Below are 14,351 nucleotides of genomic sequence, written 5' to 3' on the forward strand. Positions count from 1 at the left end.
CTAATGCTGAATTCTCCTTCAGTTTGTTGCGAGAAACCCTTTTTCCTAAAAGTCGAAAACCTTTGTTTTTCTTTCTTTTCCTTGTGCCGATTTCCCATCCTTCCTCTACTCAATTTTCTTTGATTCACTGTTGGTTTAGCCGACTTCTTCTTCCCTTTTTCCTTGGTGAAAAATAATCTTTTGTTTGCCATACAACCATCAAGGGCCGAACACCTCTTTGGCCGAATACCCTTGGTGCTGCCACTACCCTTTTCACTCAGTCGATTCTAGCATAAGTGTTTGCTCCCCCAACTGGTTTTTGCAAAGTATCAATTACTTTGTTCCTCACTTCTTCCAATCGGTTTTGGTAGGATTAGTATCAAATTCCAGTCCTTTGGGTCTCTACCGATTTGCTCCTCAGGTGAGAGACTTTGGTAAGTGTTCTTGATCTTAGTTGGTCAAATGGTCATAGTTAAGAGAAGGGGGACTTGTGTTGGATACAAGTCACCTGTTATTCTGGTTTTAATAATTAAGATTGGTGCAGATCTAGGAGTTTATCGCAGTTAGTGATTAAAGATTATAATTTGTCGCGCAAGGTAAGGTAAAGGGTGAGGTTTCGATTTTGGTAAAGATATGTATTAAGCATGCGATTAATTGAAGGGTGATATTGATTGTAGGTTCGGGGCTAAGGAAATCACAGCACGCTTTATTACCAGATGTGTACATACACTGCACACACAAGTAGATCGGCAAAAGTCGAAATGCCGAAAAGTGGAAAAGCTGAAAAGCCAAAAGTTTGGCTATGGTAGTCCTGCGACTGCGCGAACACTCATAAGGGGGAAATCGATAGGTTGCTTGAGACCCAGGGGCGATTCCATGGACTTAGGTTGTGAATTGGCCAACCGAGCCGGAATAGGCTAAATAGGCCCGATGGGTTGTTGGGCCCATAATAGGCAAAAGTTGATAATTGATGCTATGTGATGGAAAATTGTATGTGAGCATGACTGTAAATGTGATTTGGGCCTAATGGCCATATGAATGTAATATCGTGATTTTGGGCCTAGTCGGAGTAGCGGTTTTGTGACCAAAAAATCCGAGATAGAAATAATTATTTTATGATTATTTTGAGGCCTATGATATGATTGCATGATTGTGTGAAAATTTCGTGAAGAAATTTTATGCATAAAGTGCTTAAATTGAAATTGGGGACTAAATCGAATAATTTGTAAAACTTGCATTCTAGAAGTTTCTAGTATGAAATTGTTTTGAAATATTAATTAGGAGGTCTTAAATAGCAATTTTACCAATTTCTAAGTCTATGGACAAAAATTGGACATGGATGGAATTTTTAGAAAGTTTAGTAGTAAGGGCATTTTGGTCATTTAGGGGTAAAATGAATTAAAATACAAAATTAAAAGCCAATTTTGTTCATCTTCAACCCCATGGCCGAATATAGCAAGAGAAACCATGGCTAAGGTTTTTCAAGCTTCCAAGCTCGATTGTAAGTCCGTTCTAGCCTCGTTTTTAATGATTTTTACGTTTTTGGAGTCCCGGTAGCTCGATTAAGCTTATGCTAGCAATAATTCAACCTAGGGTTCATATTTGGAAAAAGGACCATAGGTGAAATTTGTGTATTTTGGTGTTTTATGATAGGATATGAGGTTTTAAATTATGTTAGACAACTTGTACTACTCGGTTTTAAGTGAAAACGAGCAAAAGGGCTTAATCGGTAAAAATACCTAATAGTCATAAGTACATGTTAGAGTGAAAATTTGATGTTACCATAGAAGGGAAAAATGATCAGCATGTCATAAAACATAAGAAAATAGGCTGAAGTTTAATTTACGAGCTTTGGGGCAAAAGTGTAAATATGCGAAAGTTTAGGGGCAAAACTATAATTTTGCCAAAATATGATTTTGGGTCAATTTGAATAATGTGAGTCCTAATTAGACTATATTTTAAATGATAGAGCAAGGAAAACTAAAATTCGGGCTAAAATGGGGAAAATACCAAGTTGTGGACGAAATGGTAAAAGTAGCCATTTTCGCATACAATGTAAGTTCGTATGTAAATGTTGGTAACATAGTTATTATTTTAAATGTTTTAATGTTATTTAAATGATATGATAATTATTATGAAACATTATACTGTGATAATTGTTTGTTAATATGTCAAATTATGTGATATACTTGGAAAATGTGAAATACTACCGAGTATCGGTAACGGCATTCCGTAGAAGATGGTTGAGACACATGATTGGGAAAAAGGTCCCGTTGAACCTTAGGAATGGATTAGGATGCAAGTGACATGTCACTAGGATATTTGGGCATCCGAACTCGTTGAGTTGAGTCCGAGTTCACTTATGGATGTGAATGTCCAAACTCGTTGAGTTGAGTCCAAGTTCGAGAGATGTAACTAGGCATCCGAGCTCGTTGAGTTGAGTCCGAGTTCACTTATGGATGCGAACGCCCGAGCTCGTTGAGTTGAGTCCGAGTTCACTTATGGGCGGGTTACATGGTAGCTTGGCTACATATGTGGCACTTATGTTCAAACTTTCCATGTATCCGAATTATATTCCGATGTGTTCAACGGGTAAAATTCTACTCAAATGGAGGAATACTCGAGATGAAAGGGACGTATTGGTAAGTGTTGTGAAATGAATACTTTGAACAGGTATGTACTTAACCCTCGGGTTGAAAACTCGATATAACAACAATATGGTAAGATGATAAATGAAATTGTGATATGAATGTCTCGGTGATGATTATGCAAATGATGTTTTATGTTTGCGTATATAGTTGTGTTACTTGCTATTTGCATGTGAGCTTACTAAGCAATTATGCTTACTCCCTCCTTTTCATTCGTTGTAGTGTTGACAAGCCAGCTCGGAAATCGGGAACGGTCGGAGGCACACTCAAACTATCCGTATACCATCTTGGCATAATGGCTTGTATATTTTGAGTATGGCATGTATAGCATTATAATCATTTTGTATATATGGTCTTATGATATGGTTATTGAGTGGTATGGAAATAATTGGTAATGATTAGCCATTGGAATGGCTAATCATGATCATATTTGGTGTTATGTATGCTAAATTGCTAGCTAATCCATGGAAACCATGAAATAGGTAAAATTTACCATAAAATAGATTCAGATAGCAACAGTGATGTGAGTTTGAAAAATCATTAAAAATAGTATAGATACAATTAGATGATGAATAAAATATGGAATTGAAGAATTATGAGTCTATTTTCATATGGATGGAACAAAACAGGTATATGAGTTATATTTTATGAGATGTTTAAATTTTTGTGAAATAGGTCCAGAGCGATTTCTGGATCCCCTGTTCTGACTTTGGAAATTCACCATACCTTTTTCAAAGATAATTATAAGTCATGATTTATATCTACTGATTCTTTATTGAGTCTAGTTTTATTAGAAACAAACGGCATAGTCATTGAAACTTTGTACAAGGAGATATCTGATTCGTAATACACAGAGGTCAGAGCAGTCGAACCCTGAAACAGGGGAGAATTTAACTAATAAACTGTACTAATTTGCTAGACCAAAAATTCTAGAAAAATATTAGCAAATATATATATGAGTCTAGTTTTATGGAAAATTTACGGAATTGGATTTCGAGTTTTGTAACTTGAGATATGAATTTTTAAGCGACTATGACGCAGAATGCTAGCTTGACTGAAAATTTTAAAAATAAATTGTTTGAGCTGTTTAAGTCATGAATTAAGTCTGTTAACACCTCGTGTTCGACTCCGGCGACGGTCTCGGGTACGGGGCGTTACAATGAATGTGATTTGGGCCAAATGTGCCACATAAATGTGATTGGGCCTCATAAATGTGATTGGGCCTAATGGGCCATATGAAAGAGATTGGGCCTAGTGGGCCATATACAGGTATGTGGATTTGTCTGGGCTTGTAAGGGGTTTTTGGGCCTAGTATATGACAACTGCTTAAACAGACATAAAACTTAGTTAATTATTTAAAGACCGTGGACAAGTCATAGGGTTAAGGTGTGGCAACGGGTATATGCATGTCTAGGATTGGATCTAGGGAGAGCTTGGTACTTAAGCGGTCTTAATGACTCACCTCCGCTTCTCTGGAACCCTACCTGGTGCATAGTATTCGTTCATCTTAGCTTATGGAATTTTTTAACAGGCCAAGGTAAGTAAAGACCCGTAATAAAGGAAAATTACCGAAATACCCCTAAGGGTGAAAATGACCAAAATACCCCTAAGTGTTGAATGTAAGATTTATGGATGTTACATGTATAACTGATGCATACATACGATATTTTGTTTAAGTTGCATAGGGGATGGGAATTATGGAACGGAGGAAGTATATGAGGGTTGCATGGTTGCTTGACAACCGTGGATCCATCGACGGCTTTTAAGCCCAATAAGTGACTGGCAGCTTGCTGTAATAAAGGTAGTTCCGCAGCCGGGCTACCATTGATGTGTATCGATTGGGTGGGTCGATAATTATATCGCCACATGATGTGTAACGGGGGACAGAGCTAATGTGTATCGGTTGGATTATTGGGGTGGGTTGCACTGCATTGCATTGCATGTTGTATTGTGATTGATGAATGCTTGTTACTCGTCGAAGATTGTACACATTGAGTTTTCAAAAACTCACCCCCTCTTTTATTTTTCTCAGATGATGCTCAATAGGAGGTTCGATGTCTGGATGGACTCTGGGTGGCTAGCTAGCGAGACAACTTGGACTTATTTAAAAAGCATATAGGTTATTGGTTTATTAAGTAGTCTTTTATTTAGTCGGGATTGTAACAAGGCCTCCCATTTTGTTATTGTTTGGATTTTTAATTTCGTGCGTTGTAATTATAAGAAGTGGAACATAGATTTTCTAAACCATAGTTTTCTTTTAATACTACGTTTCCGCAACTAAATTTTTAAAGGATAAGTTTTCTTTAATCAAATGTTTTAAACAAAGCTTCACAATAGAAAATAGATTTTACTAAGTAGTTGAGATGTAACTTTTTAAGGAAGGGTTTTCAATGAAACAAGGTTTTCGCTAAAACACTTCAATTTGACATGCTAGATTCGGCCGTAACGTCTGGGCTGGGTTTGGGGTGATACACATTCCATCGACCCGATCATGTCTGTGATTTACCTAAAATCCATTCAACAATAACTGAGTTAAATTAACCAAAAGGACCTAACTATTTAGATATTTAATAGATTATCGGTAAAACCGAGATATCTAGGAAGTTGATTTAGAATCAAGAAACAATTCATTCAGTTACAGATTAGAGTCATACAAACGGATAATAGTTCAAGCTATAATCAGATACAAAAAAAGCATAAAAGATACAATTATTGAATACCAACCGCTACGCACCATCTCCGACCAACCCAACACACCAAATAGGGTATTCATTACCCATCTAGGCCTACACACCACTCAGTGTCTGTCTGACACGTTTCATAGATTGTAGACTAGTTTCCAGATTAGTATATAAATACTAGGGATTTAACGACTAGTTCAGAATAGAATACTTTTTTCTGATTCAATTCCCATCGAATGCATACACATACTTCAAATAACAATTAATATAGAGTTCTATGCAAATATTCAGATATACTCATACTCTTATACAATAGATCAATTTAAGTAATTTTAGTCAAACACAATGCACACATTGATAATCAGTATTCAAATTCTAGATCAGATAATATCAGTTTATGTAGTTAAATTCAATTCAGACGGCCTCACAGAAGGCTTGTATATAATTCCAACTTTGCTCAGAATATGGCAAAATTTCATAAACTGGCCTACACGCCATTGTAGCCTCACACAACCTGGGTAGCTAGCCCGTACGACCCCACACGGCCTGGCACATGCTCGTGTACTGGCCCGTGTATCTTACACAGCCTAACACACGGTCATGTCCTCCACCTATGTGATCCTTATTTTGTAATCAACGAGTTACACGGCCTGGACACACACCCGTGTCCTTGGCCCGTGTCAACCCTGCACTACCATGGCCACACACGGTCTAGACACACGCCCATGTGACTCTTATTTGGCAGACAGTGAGTTATATGGCCTATCACACAGCTGTGTGGCTTACACAGTAAAATGAACAATCCACAACCAATTAAGAAACAATTCGAAACAACACGAAGATTATCACACAATGAACCCTGTCGAAACTGTTTTGAGATAATAGTATCCAAAATCGCATGGTAATTACCTCATCACCACTGCAATCACGAACCTAAGACGTTAGAGGGATCGTTATCTTTGAGATCTTCTCCTAAAGAACAAGAATCAAACTTATAAACAAAGGATCCGAACAGTTTAAGTAAGAAGTAAAATTTGCCACAATGCCAATAATCGACAACGATCTCAGAAATTGAACAACCGAACTTACAAAATTAATAGAAACGAACTTATCCGGGTATAGTAGCAACTAAGAAGTGCGAATCTAAGCCCACAACGAAAAGAAAAGAAAGGAAGAGAAGAAGAATAAAAAGGAAAAAGAAAAGAAGAACAAAAATGAAAAATGAAAAGAGATAGGAAAAAAGACGTTTAATTCATATTTTAAAAACTACAGATTAAAAATTTAGACAAGTAACAAAAATATTTTTGTAATACGTGTATCGTGACCTCGAACACATGACCAGTAAGGGAACAGACACTTAACCATTGAATCAGCAGGCTCATTATTGACACAGATTTACACAAAATTGAGCATAAGCCAACAGGTTAAGGATAGACGTTTATTTAGAATAAAATAAAATAAAAATTTTTCTTAAGACGCGACTCGAACTTTTGACTTCAAACACATAAGCAAAGCACATAGCCATAGATACATAGTTTTAATTAATATAGAATCCCACAAGTAAACATTCAAATTTTTGGGGTGTTACACTGCGTTTTTTCAACAATATGTCTTTCATGAATTTTACATAGTTCGGCATTTGCTCCAAAACTTATACTAGCGGTATGTTGATATGGAGTTGCTTTAAAACATCTAAAAATTTTAAACTGAATATCCTTCTTAGAGTTATGAAATCACTGGAAAGGGTAAAGGTAGTCATCCTTCTAGTTGTTGATACTGTTTTGTTGTGGCATTTTTGTTGGCAACATGATCTGGGTCTGCCACAGTATTTTGCTGCTTACTCGTTTTAGGTGTTTTTTGCTTTTTAGATGGTTCTGAGACCTTTACCTAATTGTTACTTGCACTATCCTCTCCTGCCGTGGCATCATGAACAACATCACTCAACTTAGTCCTGCTTCTAAGGGTGATTGCTTTGTAATGCTCATTGTGGCCATGAATTTAGAGTGTTCGCTATTTGCCACACTTGATTCTCAAGAGCTTGCAGGGATGCAACATGACTCTAAATTACAACATCATTCTTGGCCATAAATTCTTTTAACAAGTCTCCAATAGATGGTGATGATGATGATGACTGACCGTGTTGGACATTTTGCATTGGCATAAGTTGACTATAACCAGACGGTGCACCAATGGAACTCTTTCTTGCAGTATTGTTTGAATTCCTTGCACCTTGATTATTTCAACTAAAGTTTGGATGTTGCTTCCACCCTGGGTTATATGTAGCACACAAAGGCTGAGGTTGTTGGGCATTCGTCAAACACATGATTTTCACCACGATAAACACATGCTAGCTTGACTGATTTTATCTCCTGAACTATAGTTGGCCTCTTCATTGTCTTAATCAGATTAGCTAGAGAAGATGCTTAGACTGTCAACAAAGTGATTGCATTAAGATTTATGGTACCAACAGCTCTCTTACAAGCTCAACTATCGTTGTTGAATATTGATAATCATTGTTGGTAATCTTTTCCAAGATCTCATATGCTTCATTATAAGTTTTGTCCAACAACGTACCATTGGCAGATGCAACAACTAATATCCTTGTGTGTGCATTCAACCCGTTATAAAACATCTCCATTTGAATCCAATATTGGAATCCATGCATTAGACACTTTTGAATTAAGTCTTTAAGTCGTTCCCAAGCATCATATAATGTTTCATCCTCTAATTACCGAAAAGACATGATATCATTTCTAAGCTTGGAATTCATAGTAGGCGGGTTATACCGTAGCAAGAATCTCTAGCAAAGATCATTTTATGATGCGACTGTTCTTGACGACAAAGCACTTACCCATGCTCTTGCACGATCTTTTAAAGAATATAGAAATAGTTTAAGTCGCAGGGCATCTTTAGGAATAGCCTATTGCCTGAATGAGTCACAAACTTCTAGGAAAAGTTTTAAGTGCAATCTTAGATCTTCAGTGGGCAACCCACTGAACTGTCTTATGGTTTGTAAATCTAGAACATTACCGGTTTGAACTCAAATTGCTGAGCTTGTATTTGTGGCCTAACTGTCCTTGGATTCAGATCATCCAGCATTGGGACGACATGCTCTCTAATTGGCCTACCTCGATCATCCACCACACGTCTAATGGGAGGGTTTTCATTGCGATCATTTCGATTACGATTAAGATCATTCTTGTTTCCAGCCATTTTTCTCAATTCTTTTCTCTTTCTCCGTAAGGTTCTATCAATCTCTAGATCAGAAAGGTATTCTGTGTTAGCAGGAATGCCTCTTCTCATGCATTCATGGCAAACTTGTAAAAAGTAAATACACTAAGTTAAATAAACTACTAAGTAAAATAACCAAACCAAAATTTACCAAATTACCAATCCCGGGCAACGGCGCCAAAAACTTGTTGCATGTGAAATGATATGCAATTTATACAAGTATACATGTCGGCTCAAGTAATAAAGTGATGAGCGAGTATTGTTCCCACGAGGATCGGATTTAGGCACAATGATGGTTAAGTTATTATAATAAAATGTGATTAATGCTATGGCAAAGTCAATGATAAATACACATGGGCAGTTAGTGGAGTAATGATGTAAACAATACATGGAATTAATGAATAACTAAAAATGCTATGGCAAAATGAGAGTAAAAATGCAATGGCAATTATGAGAATAGCTATGCGAATAACAAATAAATGAATAAATAAACAACTAAAAATGCTATGGAAATGATTCTACGGCAAGGGATAAGGGATATACGATGTTGATATGGAAGGTCGGGATTACTAAGAATCTACCCTTACTGTCAGAAATGCCTTGGAAAAATCGTAAACAATTTACTGCTTAGAAGAGTTCTGAAGTGGTCTGCTTCTTTCGAGAGCAAAAAACCTCAAGTTACCTTGCATGTGTCTATAGGCCTTTAATATGGTACCTTGCATTGTTTCCTTTTGCATGATCGCTGCTCTATGTCTAGAGTCAACTACAAGTATTTGTCGAATACTTGTTCATATCATTCTACCACAGTCTAACTAATCCAACATTTTTAGAATTAGATTAATTTAAGGGTATGCTGCACAGCCGTCTATGTCTAGGGATTGCACACATACAATTTAGAAATAAGAATAGTTTAATAAAATAGTAAAAAAATAAGAATAGTTTAATAAAATATTAAACTTATGCAAATTTATGCATCAACCATTAAAAAAAATAAGGGTTTCATAAAAGTAATCCCAACCCTATGAGATTTAGCCCATGGGTTGGCAAATAAAATTCAACACTAAAATATTATCCGACATCGTTTTCATCAATTTAATTCATGGAAGAACAAGGTAAGAAATACGAAAGACTTTGGGAAGACAGCTTTCGCGTGTCTAGTTCACACTCCAGCGGCGTAGTGTCCTGTGGTGGCTAAGAGGGATTGCCTTTGTCTTCATCTTTCCTTCTGTACTCCGTCGTTACCCTCTATTTTTGCCTAATTTATATTTTTTATTCTCGTTCTCCTCCGTTCGCTATTTCGGGTTTCCTCCTTTGGGTATTTGTAAGATTTTTCTCTAGGGTAAATCCAACAACCCAAGATTATCCTCTCTTTTTTTTTCGAATTTATTTTTAGTTTAAAATCCCTTCCTTTAAGATAGGTTGTTATCATATCATTACCTCATGATATTTTTTCTCCTTTTAAATTCTTTTTCTAGGATAAAAACCAACAGCTCATGATTTATCGTCTCCTCTTTTTTTAGGTATATTTTTTGGTACAAATACAATTGGGCTAAAATTGGAATGCGTTAGTGTTAACTCGATCTTCCTCCTAGAATTGTGAATTGCCATGGCATTTGTGCTAACATAATGTCCAACCTTTTGCCTTGGAAAAACTTCACTCCTTTATTTCTCATTCCTCAACCTGCACCTGTAAATCCACCAAACACAACCCTTCCACAAGCAATTAAAAGTAACAAATAACATTTAAACATAGTCCAAGCTCCTAATGCAATGATGAAGGAAAAATACTAATGAAATATCCTAAAGTGCAACTAAATATACTTAAGTACATGCAATTAGCTAGTTCTAAAGGCATGAAATATAACTCTTTTTAAGAGTTATCGATGGTCTTACACTATATAGTCTTCAGAGTTTCATCGATTTTTACTTTCAAAGATTCATGTTTTTAGTCCCGACAGACCGTTTTAGATGACTCTGGAGATAGATACAAACACTTCAGGCTCATTCTTGGTAAACTACTTCACATTTTAATTACTTATGAGAGACTCTTTCACAACAGACTTGTTCATGTCACCAGAACATATATATACACACTCTATTCATTTAGACACATTATCCTCAGAGATCATATCCATATTCCATACAAATCATTCATGCAAGATATCGTACATACATTTCTCAGAGAATCATCACATAATGCATATTTTAGCTTATTTTCACAGAAGTTCTAACATGCATAATACAATTGTAGGAGTCGGCTTAGAGACTTACATGACTTGCATTTTTAATAGCTTTAAACACCAAATCTGAGCTTCTATCGAGTAGATCAATAGCCCTTAATTGACAGGATATAGGAACTCATTAAGATCTATACACTTAACTCATTTTGTTTCACTTTGAACATCAAGATCTATACCCAGCTAAATCGAGTTGTTTCTTAATAGTTTAGTATGTAAGGTTGCAGATCTTACCTTAAAAAGGGGCATCCTAGAGCCTAAACTCATATCTTCAACTCAAATTGAAAGATGAGAGGAATTCTCTCTATTTCTCCTCTTTTTTATAAACAAAGATTACTTCTTGAAGAAGAAGGAGAAAGGTCCCCCATTTCTTACCCAGGTTTCCTAAAAAATGCTTAACAGTTGTAAAAAGACGTGTACGGGAATACATATATTTACATATCATACCCTTAGGCCTTAATCCAACATTTCTCTTTAGTCATTACGTTAGAGCGTAGTTAGTGTCTTAACTAATCACACTTGGTGCGTCATGCCTTCTTGGCGACGACCCTATTATCTGAGTCCAATTATCTCAAGAAAAGGAAGAGAGAAGGTGATACGAGTCGCAAGGGCCATAATCAGGCTTATGAACATGATGGGCTCAAATTTTCTCAAGGCCTAATAATAGGGTTGAAGGCCAAGAAAATTGAAGCAAGATTGAATAGGACCATCCAATACCTCATTACCATGCCCTATATGCACACACAACCGAAAAAGAAGATCAAGATTCACTTTCTTATTTTCAAAAAAATCAAGAAACCGAATATTGGTCCAATTTTGTTGTTTCAGGCAATTTCAAGAATCAAGAAAATTAAGATTTCAAATCTTGGAAATCTTGGTCCAAGAAACTTAATCTTGCAGCCAAGGCGCATTGGATTTCATGTACGAGCTTGAACGAGCCAATTTTGAGAGCAAACATATCACAATACCAGGTTCTTGAAAAAATGGCCCATTAAGATGTCCACAAGCCCATCTTGAAGTTTGGAAAGTAATTTAATTGAATATCAGGCCAAATTATCAAAGCGGCCCAAATTGTAAAATATTTAAACTATAAGTCCAATTTTATTTTAATAGGTGGATCATCATGTAAGAATTCAACCCAAGGATCTCATTTAATTGCTTTGGCTGAATTCTCATTAAAAGTCCATACTTAGAATTATTTTAGTCTTGTTATTTGATGAGTTGTCATGTTAGTTATTTCAATAAGGTTAGGAAAACTTATTTTGGGGGCCTATAAGTAGCATAGGCATCCACCTTTATTGATGAACAATTGATTTTTATTTTTTTTATGTTAATAATAATTCTCATTGAGTTTTTCCTCAAGAATTACTCTTGAGTTTCTTTTAGAAGTTGTTTTAACAATTTTTTAGGTTGTGGGAATCATCTTCAAGCTTTTCCTTTTCAAGATCTCTTTCTTGGAGGGGGAATTAGAGCCATTGAAAGGAGTTGTGGATTCTTAATGTTTCCAAGGCTTATTAGGATGTCATCTTGTCTTTTCTAGCCTTAATTTATAGTTTCTTGTTTATTTTAATTTAGTTCTTGATGTTTTCGCTTACTAATTTTATTGATTTTCATTCTAGGTTAAAATTTCTTTAAAAGAGACGTTCTTCTGTCTTGTTCCATCAAAAAACACATCAAAATTAGGAGTTTTAATATTTTCTTGTTGTTTCAAACATTCTTGCACAAAATAGTTTGCCTTTGTCTTTAAAATCACATCTAACAAATCAATTTTCTATTTTGTTTTTTCAGATCTGGTTGGGGCATTTTCTTGAGGTCCAATGACAGTTTCTTTCCATCCAAGAAACCCTAATTTGTTCTCTATTAGACATCTGCCTACCACGTTCTATTTTTCCATCTATCTTCTTTATTTTCTTCCTTATTATTCTGATATTTTATTTATTATTCTATTTTATTTATCTTATTTATTTATTTATTTTGACTTGGATTCGTTTGCATTTGAGGTGTCAAAATTTAATTTATTTCCGACTGTCTAGATCCCTAAGTCATATTCGTGACTTGAACAAACTATATGATCCTCTTCCAAACTCGTGCCTTATCATTTGGTATCATATTTGGGCATTTTGGGTGTACATGGTTGATTTCTAAACTGATTTCTATTGTAAAACAACCTATAAGCAATTTTTACCCAGAATTTTTTTTGAAATAAATATTTTTGAGTTTGCAAACATTTTCCAATTGATTTGAAGTTTTATATACTGATTCTTGGCACTGTATTACAATATAAAAAAAATTTCCCGTGAAAAAAGGTGATCAAAAAGTGAAAAAAACAAAAATATGAAAAAAAAATTGTGGGTTGAATTTTGTGCCAAAATTTTCTAGGTCAAATACACATTATTTCAGGAGGCTCTAGTTTAAATTTTGTGATTTTTGGAATTCGGGAACACTTTGAATGAAGTTTGTCAAGTTGCTTCGCGATTTTTTGGGTTTTCAGGTTTCAAGAATTTTCATTGACTCTTAGCCTTAGGTTTTCATTTTTTTTTTTGCTTTCTTATTATTCCTTTAAGCATTCTGACACTTTATTGTTTCTTGTGTTAGTAAGTTAAAGCATGTTGCACATTCCTTCTTCCGTGCAAAACAATTCTTTGGTGTCTAGCCGATTTTGGACTCATAGTGCTATTAGGTTTGCTTTTAAAAGACTCACAAGATTAATTCTTACCTCATTGAGAATTTAATTTTATTTCAAAGTGCATAAGGTTAGGTTTGCTTAATTTCTTTTCCTTTTGAGTGTTGTGTGTTTTAGGCTTTCATAATGACTCGTGACACTTGTAACTATAAAAACTATGATGAGATACCATTTGATGACAAAGAACAAGATGTTACATTTGAGAACATTGTGGGGATGGCCAATTTGACTAAGTATCAAATGAAAAAAAGAGAGAGCATTAATCAGCTTACCAATCAAATTCAAATGCTAACTCAAGTTGTTGCCTGTTTTGAAACTTCTTCGAACTGATGGTTTCATGCTTATGATAGTGATGATGATGGGGATTATGCACAACTTCATATTCATTCTAATACTAGTAGATGAGCATATTTTCACACTGATGAAACTTTAGGTATTTCTGATTGAGGCCAACCTTCTGTAGCTAAACTAAAGTTCAACATTCCACCATTCCGGGATAAGAATGACCCAGAGGCATATTGTGATTGGGAGGCTAAAATTGAGATCATGTTTTGTTGTTGTAAATGTCTAGAGGAGAAGAAAGTTCCATTGGCAACCTATGGATTTTCAGATTATGCGTTGATTCAATGGATTCAACTTGAAATTAATCATTAAAGAAACTATGAAATGGTAATTAAAACATGGGACGAGTTGAAACAAGTGATGCGAAAGTGTTACATTCCTTCTCATTAGTACAGAGAGGTCAAAATCAAACTTCGACGCCTTGTTCAAGGTAATTGATTTGTTAATGAGTACTTTAAGGAGACAGAGATGCTTATGCAAAGAGAAAATGTGAAAGAAGATGAAGAGATTACCATGGTACGATTTGTAGATGGCTTGAACGTTTCGATAG

The 14,351-nt window shown here is 35.4% G+C and overlaps 1 non-coding gene across 1 annotated transcript; it reads left to right on the forward strand.

Annotated features, from left to right (window-relative positions):
• The first annotated feature begins 7,962 nt into the window (after positions 1-7,962).
• On the forward strand, positions 7,963-8,069 carry LOC121228711 (small nucleolar RNA R71). Its single transcript, XR_005926286.1, has one exon. It is a non-coding gene; the product is annotated as a small nucleolar RNA R71 (small nucleolar RNA).
• The last annotated feature ends 6,282 nt before the right edge of the window (positions 8,070-14,351 follow it).

The sequence above is a fragment of the Gossypium hirsutum genome, chromosome A04 (assembly GCF_007990345.1).
Source record: "Gossypium hirsutum isolate 1008001.06 chromosome A04, Gossypium_hirsutum_v2.1, whole genome shotgun sequence".
Taxonomy (NCBI): Eukaryota; Viridiplantae; Streptophyta; class Magnoliopsida; order Malvales; family Malvaceae; genus Gossypium; species Gossypium hirsutum.